Below are 11590 nucleotides of genomic sequence, written 5' to 3'. Positions count from 1 at the left end.
TAAAGAAATGTTCGGCAACCACGTGCACCTGTCGTCCGCTTGTGACAACCGTTAGCTCATCTAGCTATACTTATCAAGAAACCGTTTTTCTTTCTTCTTCGGTTATTAATCTGGTCATCTTGTTAGAGAAGCAGTTAAGCACTGTTGTATTTTCAAAGCATGGAACACATGCATAATCTGCAGTGCAGGTGTAATCCTAAATTAGGAGGGGCACACACACAACATTTAAGAGGGGGACTGTTAGGAGGGGGGTAACACAGACAACAGTGCTCATGTGCGCCCTCCCCCCCTCTGCCCCTGTCTTCTCGCGCTTTTTTTTTTTTCGTCACAATGATTTCCATGACACGGTGTTGGTGCTCTCGCGGCCATTTTATTAACCTAATATCTGTAGCAGTGTTAATATGGCATGACATTGGTGTAGGACGAGCATAAATGACAGGTCATAACATGAAAATATTGACATCCACGTCATGCACCTCATGATTAACACGACATGGTTTTGTGCTCTCTCTGCTGTTTCGTTAACTTGATGTACACCAAAATTGGCTGGCCGTGACCGTTACAGGGAACATAAATGACAGATCGTAACATGAAAATCGTCATGCATGTCATGTACGTCATTATTTACACGACACGATTCTAGTGCTCCCGCAGCTGTTTTATTTTTCTTGGTGCTGTCACCAGCTGTAGCAAAGAATTTGCATGTGTGTATGTATCCTCTTATATTTTTGGTAATTGTGTACAACAATTCTGATCTGTCAAAACATTTTTGCTAATGCCACTGACTGGCAGTCAACAGTAGACCAGCTTAAGTGCTACAATATATGGGTAAAAGTCACTAAGCTGTAGGGAAAGAATGGCAGAACTTAGCATAACTGCAGAAGCAGATGCAGCTTGCCTGTAATCTGTTTTTCTGCTTTTTCCACCAGGTCACCCAAGAAAAGGAACACAAGCTAACTTGCACTAATGTTCCTTTTTTGTCAGAACGTATTATTTGTGCAGAATTTTAGCAAAGCAGTCAAGCAGCTTCTACATGTAATCGCTAGAAAATTGAGCAGCTTTTACTGTAGTCACGGTTGCATGAAATTTCAATGCGGTCTTCTTTCGTGAAAGAACAGGAAGAAATTGACATGCAGAGCTGCTACTGTTTGCTGTGTTTTAGAACGCCTGAGCTATTGATGGTAGATATACGATGCTTAAGTGCGTAAACTTGTGACAGTGATTCATTTTTACTCAAATTGTGTTGATTGTGCATGCAAATTATTGATTGCCAGTTAGAGTGGTTCTGTGTCTCCAGTAAGATGCTTCCATTGTCCATTGTCCTCTTCAGAGTTTCAGCCTACAGTCTTTATTTGTACTAGTCGTGACTGTGCGGTCAAGTGCCATCAATGCATAGTGAACACCTTATAGTGGCTGTCACTGTATCCAGATGTGTAGTCAAGCAGTGGAGTTCTCTAATTAGCTTTTTTTTTGTTTGCAAATGACAATTATAAATGGAAAAGTTGCTCTGTGCAGCAATATGCATTGAGACTGCTGCTCTTTTGCAAATGGGAAGTTTATGTATAATCTACTGTCAGAATGAACATAAGGCACTGTGTACCGTATAAACGCGTGTAAGGGCCGCACTTTTTTTTCAAGAAATGAGGGCCAATTTTCAGGGTGCGGCCCATACACGCGACATTTTTTTTAAAAGTAAAAACGCACCAGTTAGCGAACGAAGAGCGTTTATTGCAGTACACGACATTTCTTGCGACGTACGTGCTCAATCGTCATCACTCAGCGAGTCCTCAGACTTGGAGTCCGAGATGAGATGGTGTGCTGCGAAGCGCCGTCACCCCACAAGCAGTCATCTTCCGTGCCATCCAAGCTGTTAGATATCCCGGCAACTTTAAAACTTCGGGACACAATGTCCGTCGACACCGAGCTCCACGCAGATAGGATCCACCCAAGTACAGTCGCCAAGGCTAGTCCCTTCACACGCAGCATGTCCGTTGAGTGCAAGACCATCATTCCGCACTTCAGCCACATAGCGGAGCAAGTCTTCTTCCAAATCGGAAAACTTGCACTGCTCTCCTCGGAAAACGCGCTTAGTGCTGTTGGTGTTTCGCAAGGCTTCTTTCTGAGCACACCAACGTCGAACACACTTCTCGTCAACGTCGAATTTTCTGCTGGCGGCACGTTTCCCATGCTCGAGAGCATACTCGATCACCTTCAACTTATAGCCACCAGTGTAGCTATTCAGGTACTTGCCCATCTTGCCAAAACGTGAACGCCGTGTAGAAAACAAGCTAGCACGAAGGTCATCGAACAGTGCAGAAAACTACAGCAAGTGGCTGGCTGAACTGCACAAACCGAACAACGCGAACGCCACAAGGTAAATGTAAATGGTAGCGAAGCTTCCATAGAAGCCCATACGTTCAGAAAATGGCTGCTCATCAGCTGCTCATGGGGCTTAGCGCCATCTGCGTGAGGAGGGAACACTTCCGGCGGAACAAAAAATCAAGCGGATGCGACGCAATATCCGGTAAAAAAGTGACGTCATTTTGTTGGCACTAGCGTGAAATTTGACCCCAAAATATTTTTCTTAGGCCCCTGATCGCTAAGGACTCGCGCTACGGCGAGCCGGCAAGCCCTTGGCGAATGCGCTGGAAGCCAACGCTAGCTAAACTAATATCGACCCGTGACTAAACAGCGGTGTTTAACCCTTTGCGGTCCAAAACCTTTACCCACTTTCCGGCTCTAGCGATCCGAAACTATTTCGCCAGTTTCTGGCGCCGCGAATAAAAACACAAGCTGTGGAAGAGAAACGCACAGGATATTTATTTTTGCTCCTGCATTCTGCAGGCAACTCTTTTAGTGATATTTGGGCAACGTATGATACCGCTCAAAGCATTCCCCTGTGTGCAGGCCAGGGTTATTACTGCAGGTTTCCACCGCCGCCGTCGTCGTCTTCGTCACTCACTTCTGTCGAATCACTGTCATCACTGTCTGGTGGAGGCACGTAATTCTCTTCCTCACTAAAGTCATCCTCGCTTTCGCTAAAAGCACCGCCGTAAAACGCACGCGGTGAAAACGTGGCCATGCTTCTCAGCGAACCGCGCGCGCGAGTGCGTACGCTCTAGGCCCCGTGCTGATCATAGTGCTGCACCCTAGTGTCAAAAAAGTAAAACCTCAACAAACAAAGCTCACTTATTCCTCAAGAGATGGCCCTTCATGTATACAAAAAATGCGCGCGACTCGCGGTGAGAAAACAGCAAAATTTAAACCACGAACACCCTTGTCGGGCGGGGCCCGACAGCGGACCGCTACGGCCGTGTTGCGTTGTCGGGCGCTGCCCGACAACGGACCGCAAAGGGTTAAGTGTACCGTCGTGCAATTCGCCTTGGTTTTACCAGGAAACTTTATTCTCTGAGCTTTTATTCTGCGTTCGTGTAATCTTCCACGGCGTGAATAAAGTAGGCAACAGCGTACCTCTCATGTTTGTAGCGTTGCTCCGCACATGCGCAGGGGACTTAAAGAGTGCATTGCATGTGTCCTTCAGTTCTAACGAGAAGAAATGACGCCTGGTCACGACAAAATAATGATAGTTCAGTTTTATTCAATGATCACAATAACGCAATTTAACACACCCTACACAATGAGCAACAAATGTCATAATAAGTACAAAAAGTGCGTACAATACGTGCACTATGTTTTGCCTTTTGTTCCGATAAATTTACCCTACGTGTAACGTATCAAGACATGCGAAATGTAGTGATTGTAGCGGGACAGATAACTTGGCGATCTGCTCACCGATAACAGGAAATATAGTAGGCACCGCTTGTTCACGAAGGAAACCGGGCAGCAGGAATACTGATCCATGAAAATCCAGCAAGCACACTACTCTGAACTGTTGGCCCGGTGTCTTATCTAGAAGAGAGGGCTCGCCAGGCGTACGCGTGTTGCTATTGCATCCTTGGAACACCACATCGTTTCTGCGAGTACCGAGGAAAGCGTTCGGCGTGAAATTTTAGCCGCCTCGTGCCGTTGTCCGTTGAACACCGTAGCCAACACGTTCACCAACGATGAGACGCACCTCGCAACTTCGCGCACACCAAAATCAAATTCTCACCACAGTAATTCACAGAACGCATGCAAGTGCGAAACACCAGAACACCTGAGGGGGCGTGTCGCCGCAGACGAACTTACGAGCGCGCCTTTCCATGCACCGCAAGAACTGCACTGAATGACAATGACGTGCGCCTCTCTTCAGGGGCGCTAAGAAAATGTTTTTCGTAAGAATTAAACACTGTCGTACATTCTTGGCACATTGTGCCTGCATAATATTGTTCGGGAAATAAATATAATTTGTAAAACATAAAGATTGCTTTACGTTTGAATTAAACTTGGTTTTTCGCTATTAGTGTTTGTTCCCTCCAAACATAGTCGTGCTTCAATCGCAGCACCCATAATTTCCCTTGCTGGTGTCATTGGCAATAGGTTCTGAACCGTTTTTCGCCCGAAGCTTCGCGACCTATTTGAATCGACCTTGAACGCCATGCCAAAGTTGGTGATGCTAATGCCGATATGGATAGCGCCGATAGCGCGTTTGTATAGAGATGTGAGAAGCCAAAGATAAAATCCTGCTTTAACCTTTAGTTGGCAGGTCTATGAATACTAATAAAAAAGTTAAAATTTTTAGCCCACTTCATGAACATCTTAACACGAATAAAATCCCCCCCCCCCCCAAATATATATATATATATATATATATATATATATATATATATATATATATATATATACACTCTGGTGACGATGATGATGGTTGCGTTTCCTTGCGCCATCTATCGACTACGCCTAGAAGCTTACACGCGTGCGCATTTTGACTACGTATTGGTTGAGGAAAGTGTGGGTGCGGCCCTTACGCGGATTTTTTTTTTAGAATATGCACTTCGAAAAAACGGGGTGCGGCCCTTACACGCGTTTATACGGTAGATACATTCTACAGCATATGAGTGGTCTTGGGAAACATCCGTTAAAAAATTATCTTTTGCGCTTGTAATAATAACAGTGCTTCGGGGGAACAATGATTGTTATTCACGGGCAAGTGTTGCCGTTGCAAGAACAACAAGTTTACCGGCACCATTCATACTTTTCTGTGCATGGCTGGGCATCTGCGATGTTCACTGGTGTTGAAAACGCCTGTTGACAAATTCACTTAATCTGTTCTTGCACTCAGTTGACCCGACTGTCTGTCACATTCCAAGGAAATAAAAGGTGTGTCGTGCTGTTAACCTGATTTACTGCGAATTTTTTCAAGTACACTACATTCATGATTCATCGTGTATGTATTTCCTGATGAGTGTGGTTTCATATAGTTCGCACTACGGAGAGGAAGAGGAAAGCAAATAAGAAGTGACAGCGTGCTAGCTGCATCCAAATATTTGTTGCTAGAAGTAATAAATAAGATTGGTTCACAATGGGAAAGTAATGGCAAAAGGAGTAGTTATTTGGATATGTATGTTTGGGACAGTTATTTGCTGCTTTTAAGCAAATCGGTGCAACATCACAAATGAAGGCATTTTTATTTGCAGCACGAGGATGATTTCTCGAAGGCAATTTGGGTCTATAAGCTGTCTGGAGTCCGTCGTGGCCACACCTGCTTGTAACATGATGTTTTCTCTTGAGACCAGAACTTCCCGGCTGCTGTTTGATTACAAGAATCGCAGTTTTGCCGCAAGGGCGAAGCAATGAATGCGACAGAAACAAACTGAAATGTTATACGAAGGAAGGCTAGCAGCTAACTCCTTCGGATTCAGTCTCGCTTAACTCTACAAAATGCTGGTGTTAGGGAATACGGCTACTCCAGGGAGAGTAGTGGTTTTCGTGCAGTCTGTCATCTCAATGTGAAGTTAGCGGTCAAAGCACAATGCATACAAGGGTATACGAGCTGTCTGATGTCTGTCGAGATAGCACATGCGCCAGCGCTTGAGACTGCGCCCTTATAATCAACGTTCACAGTTGCTGCTCAAACGACACAGCCCCCCCCCCCCCCCGGCGTCCCTTCATGCTCCTTTGCCTGACAAAAGACAGACAAGACGTTTCTTCTGCACTTGAGGTGCCATCGATCGCAGGGAGATAGCTGGCTTGTTTCATCTGTTTTCCAGTCACGCTTGTCAACAGCGCTCGCGTTTAGAACATACGATGCATGCAGTGATGTTATCAATTTGGACTTTAAACGGAACATGAAGACGATGGCAGAAACCCACCGAGAGTTTCCATGTAATTACTATCGCGATAAATGTGAAGAGGCCCATTATTGACGGACACTACAAAAGCTGGCCTGAACCATGAAGCAGATTGTACTAAGCAGATTATTTTGATGTCATGTCTGCTGAAAACCAAACAAACTTTCCCACAATATTCAAGAATTCGGCTTAGCAAAGTTTGCATTTGTGGGTGTTTACTATAAGTGGTTATAGGTGGGCCATATCAGTTCATCACCGGCTAAATATTGGCTAAAAGATCAGATGCCGCATGTTACTGTGTAAAATCCCGCAGGGGCGCCTGCTTTTGCAGACGTTTGGTGAGTTGCGTCACCACGTACCCGAGCTAACGGGGGGGGGCAGATAGATAGGAGGGGAGTTTCAGCCCCGTTGCACGTGTAGCTGTGCATGACAGCCATGTTCAGGGAAGAGAGGATACTAGGGGCTGGGTCGATGTCAGTTGTGTGGACCTTTAAAGGAGTACTCACACAAAATTTTGAAGGCGAGATAACTTGTGGCATAGATTTGTGTAGACACACATGCATCATATACAAAATATGAATGGCTAATATAGCCTAGAACATGTTTAAAATAAATCGTAAAGAGCGTGTTGTGCAACTGCGTGCCAAACATACCACCTCACGAAATCGACACCAACTTGTTTTTAATGTAAACAGCTGACAACTGCCTGCTTCATGAGTTTGTGTTGGCTGCCATGCTCCTTGCGAGCGCTCTCTCCTAGCAAACCTTTTGAACGGTAAAAGGAACACCTCGTTTATGGATTTGCATGGGAGGGCAAAGGCTGACGTCTTCGCCTCAGCCATGCATTTTTAGGGCGCCACGCATGTTTACAACATCCTAGAGGGGATTAAAGCAACACCAAGGGGAGCCTTTGTTGAAAAGGGTTCTCAACACAGTGCTCATGTGCAGGCAGCTTTGAATGCTCACATAGCCAGCTATGTTTACATGCAAACTGCTCTGGGTCCCGCCTTTCTCAGCGCTCTCTGAAACCGAAACTGCGACTGGGCGCCATAAAGATGTCCCCAAATAATTAACTGTTGCACGTTCAAGCAAATGACAGTTTGAAGTCGTGATATGTGGGTCGGTAGCTACTTAATGCAAAAGAAAAAACGAAGACGTAAAATTTTTGTGTCGGTACTCCTTCAAAGCCAACAAAACTTGTAGTGAATTTCGGAAAAACACCGCTAAGACAAGACATAGAAAGAAGCGACATGACCACGCGCTGCGAGTGGTCTTGTCGCTTCTTTCTATGTCTCGTCTTAGCACTGTTTTTCCAAAGTTCAGTATGTACCAACAAGCCAGCATTAATACTCTAGTATATGAAAACATGTAGCTTCGTTCTGAAGCTAGCATAACGTCTTCGTCTCGTGAGGCAGGGTATGTACATGTCAATGTGAGATTATACATCCTGAACCTGAGGAGGTGCTTCAAATGCTGAAGGTATCAACACTCACCCCTCATTTGCGAATGCAAAGCACCTTGTGCAAAATCTAATGCAAATGATCACCCATCTAAAAAATGCAATACCTCACCACACTGCGTCAACTGCAAATGACATTATTCATCTTGCTCATGGTCTTGCCCTTGCTAAACAAAAAAAAATGGGGAGAGTTGCTGTAGCAGTGAAAGACAGAATTGCCTATGAAGCAGGGAAACAGTTGTTGTGCCTTTTGAGGAGAAGCTACTTTGATGTGGCACAGGGAAGAGCTGTGCCACTCTGGCAACTCCTTTTGCCATTTTTTAGAGGAAGCAGCCACTTCAAAGGGCCCGCAGACAATAATGTCCAAGAGTCATAAAATCGATTGAACACCAAGGCATGAGATGCATGTCTCAGCACCTAACTCTTGGTCCTCCAGTGCATGAGAAAAAATCATGGAGGTCGAACCGATGTTGTCGACGGCAAAAGTACGGCGCTCGCTCAGTGGCACAAAGAGGGACAGAGTCGCGCACAAAAAAGAAAACGGCAACTTAAATAGACGTCATTCTTCCCATCAATTTTCTTCAAGGAACACTAAAGCGAAAAACGATTTTTCTTGTATTAGTAAATTACTCTTTCAGGATACCAAAAAACCAAGCTTGCTGCAAGATGCTTGGTAAGCGAGAAAATGCAGAAAAAGAAAATACGGGTGGCGACGCCACCTTGGAGTTCCTGTGCCAGTTGCCGTGACATCGTAGATTTTGACAAAGTCTACTATAGTCGGGTACAACTTTAGAAGGCAGCGGCATTTCCCTCTCAAAGGCGGATGCACACGAGCCTCCACCAATAGGTGGGCACTTCAGGTGACGTCATGAGCCGGACGGCTTGTGACCCTGCCGACGAAGAACATGCCTAACATAGACGCCCGGGACTATTTCTTTAGTCTAGGAGGCAATTGGCTGCTGCGATTCGCTCATCTGGGCGGGGCCTCTCCAGATATAGTTGACCAATGCTGATGTTCAGCCTTGTTGGTGTGACATACTAACAGTAAAGTGCTTAAAGGACAGGGACACAGGAACAACAGTGTATAGCGCTCGTGTAGTGTTTTTCCTGTGACCGTGTATTTCAGTCGCTTTACTGTATTATGTCAAATATAGTTATCGAATACGTGAACACATTAAATAACATTCGGCTGAGTACAGGGTACGGAGCGAGAATTCTCGAGCACGCGAAACAGCGCTCCCTCGGGTGTCCCAATGAAGTTGCACAGTTGGGCACGGCACTGAAGCGCCCTCTGGCGTGAGTGTCTGCTAACGGAGAAGGAAAAACATGCGTGTCGTGCTCTCTCATGAAGCTCGCCAGTTCTAGGCCATTCAGTGCTGATTCACTAGTGGAGCTTTATGCACGAATGGCTGTGTTTCTTGTTCTCGTGGCCCGCTCCAAATTATTCGGTAAATTAAAGAGAGAAAAGGCGTCACATACAGGGAATCTACCTGCATGATAGAGTGCCAAATCTATCATTAGCTTTATAACGTGAACTCGATAGGCTAGGTATCATTCTTTGCATTGAATGATGGAACTTCCCTTATATGTCATCAATTCATATTTAGGTTGTTTCTATTACTGCTTTCCCATGATGCCTTTCGTGAGTAAAATCATCGCCAATGGCCACTACTGGGAAACACTAGTTCCTGCGATAGTACCGCTTCAGGAGTTTGACAATCCATAAGATGCCGATAAAAAAACAAACTGCATAGAATGCACTGTGCCTATTTCTGCATCCTGCGGGTCAATTTTCAAGCATGATCATTCGTTTTCTTTACTGTTTCAATCTAGTTCTACGTACTGCAAAAGCACAGTGAGTTTTGTCCAGTGCTGAGATTCCTCACTTACCACTCTGCCAGTCGAAGTGCTCCCTAGGTTGCTTAATAGAGTGCCCAGTTTGACCGATGCAAGTCTTGCCACATGAGAGAGGTATGGCATAAACGACATTGATGACGCACACTGCATATTATCCTTTCTCCTTTCAATCCTCTCACCCTGCTGCCTTGTTCCTGCACTTCTGCAGAACGCTTTTCTGTCTGAGTAATCTTGCATTTGACATTCTTCTGAGGACATTGCATGCCTGTCCTCATATCTTAAAGGGACACTAAAGAGAGACAATGAATTGGTTTAGATTGATAAAGTGTGCTCGGAGAATTCTTGTGTGGTTTATTTCACCACCATAGGTGTATTATTAGAGGAGAAAACCAAGTTCAAAGTTTCATTTTTAAATTTCGCGCCGAACTTTGTAATTCGTGACATAAAAGACTTCAAACAGCATTTAACGTATTTTGGCGCCACTGGCTCGACGAAATTTCCTCAATCTCGTTATGTCAAGTCTCTGGCACCCTCAGAGGACAATGTACTTCGATTTAACCGATTAGGAACTACGTAGGCCCAAGCAGGCGCCGTCAAAAGTATGGGACGTCACGGCAAATGGTGCGCGAATTCCAAGGTGGCGTCGCCACCTTGGAATTCCTTTTTCTTTTTGCGCGTTTTCTCGCTTATTATGCGTCTTCGCACAGAAAGCGTGGTGTTTTTGGTATCGTGGAAGACTACTTTACTAATGCGAGAAAAATCGTTTTGCTGTTTAGTGTCCCTTTAACTGGAACAGTGCAAAGGAAAGATGGACAAGAGTAGTCCAAGGGCACAATCTTGTACACATTCCCCGATAGAACATCTTGTCACTCCGCACGTGATTGGTCGAGACTGCTGCGCATGCGTCTGACAGTCAGACATGAGAACAGCAACTGAAAGAGGCAGTGCTGTCAATCATTTTGTCGTCCACTAGGCAAGGAACAGGCAAAGAACGGGCAAGGACACCGGTCCATCCTACAGAGTGGATTTGGAACAGTCTCTGCAAAACATGGATTGGCTCTGTAAACGTAAGCCTCTGGGCCGGAGAAGCGAATTGGCCTACTTTGTGTATAGCTTAATGCAGCCCGGCACCAACTGTTTGCAAAAATAGCCACCGAACGCCTCGTGAAATTGCGACACCACATAGTGCAAGACATTAACACAAATAAATTGTTAAAGTCATGATGCTTTTCCATTTCCAGCTTTGAAAGCAACGCCCCTGCATATTGGTATTCAGTTATAATAATTCTATATTTCTTCACGTATTAAAAACATTTTTGAATTTGTTATATGGTCCCCCTGCAGATTAAAACGTGATGCATTCTGCCGGGGTGCATCCCCTTTGCATATTGGCGGCTTGCTCCCTCTCATTCTCTTGTGACATTGCATTCCGTTCTATCACAGCAGAAAATGTGCAAGATTGCGCCCCCAGTCCATCTTTCTTTTATACTGTTCCCCTTCAGACGTGTACCAACTACCAAAAACTTGCATGCTGTCTTCCTCACTCGTTTTTTTACTTCTGCAGACCCAAGCTCCGTAAGATTGAAAATTGAAGAATGTACCGTATGGACATAGTACCAGCTGAGCCACCTGCTGCAAGTGTACCACTGACTTCTTGTGGGTACTCCGCGTGGATTGCAAAGGAGCCCCACGTTCTGGGCCTCGACGCTGGTGTTGTCAACATCGACTTGCGGCCTAACAAGTGCCTGCATTGTGGCAAGAACATTGAACCAGTGGCACCTGCGGCGTCACATGCACATCAGCACGAATGGGCAGCCCTTCGCATGTCCCTACCGACCTTTTGCGAATTTTGTTATTTCTATGATATCTGCTGCTTTTTAAAGTGTTCATGGGCAGAGAGAAAGCATATAATAAGTTTTAAAAAACATTTTGGGAGATAAGCTAAGGAGACAATATTCTCACATTGCGGTGTTGCAAATATCGGATGTGTAACTGATGGTTTTGTAGACGCTTCACTGATGCATCAAACATTTTTTTCTATTTA

This window comes from Rhipicephalus sanguineus, chromosome 10, assembly GCF_013339695.2.
Source record: "Rhipicephalus sanguineus isolate Rsan-2018 chromosome 10, BIME_Rsan_1.4, whole genome shotgun sequence".
Classification (NCBI taxonomy): domain Eukaryota; kingdom Metazoa; phylum Arthropoda; class Arachnida; order Ixodida; family Ixodidae; genus Rhipicephalus; species Rhipicephalus sanguineus.
This window is presented reverse-complemented; position numbering follows the sequence as displayed.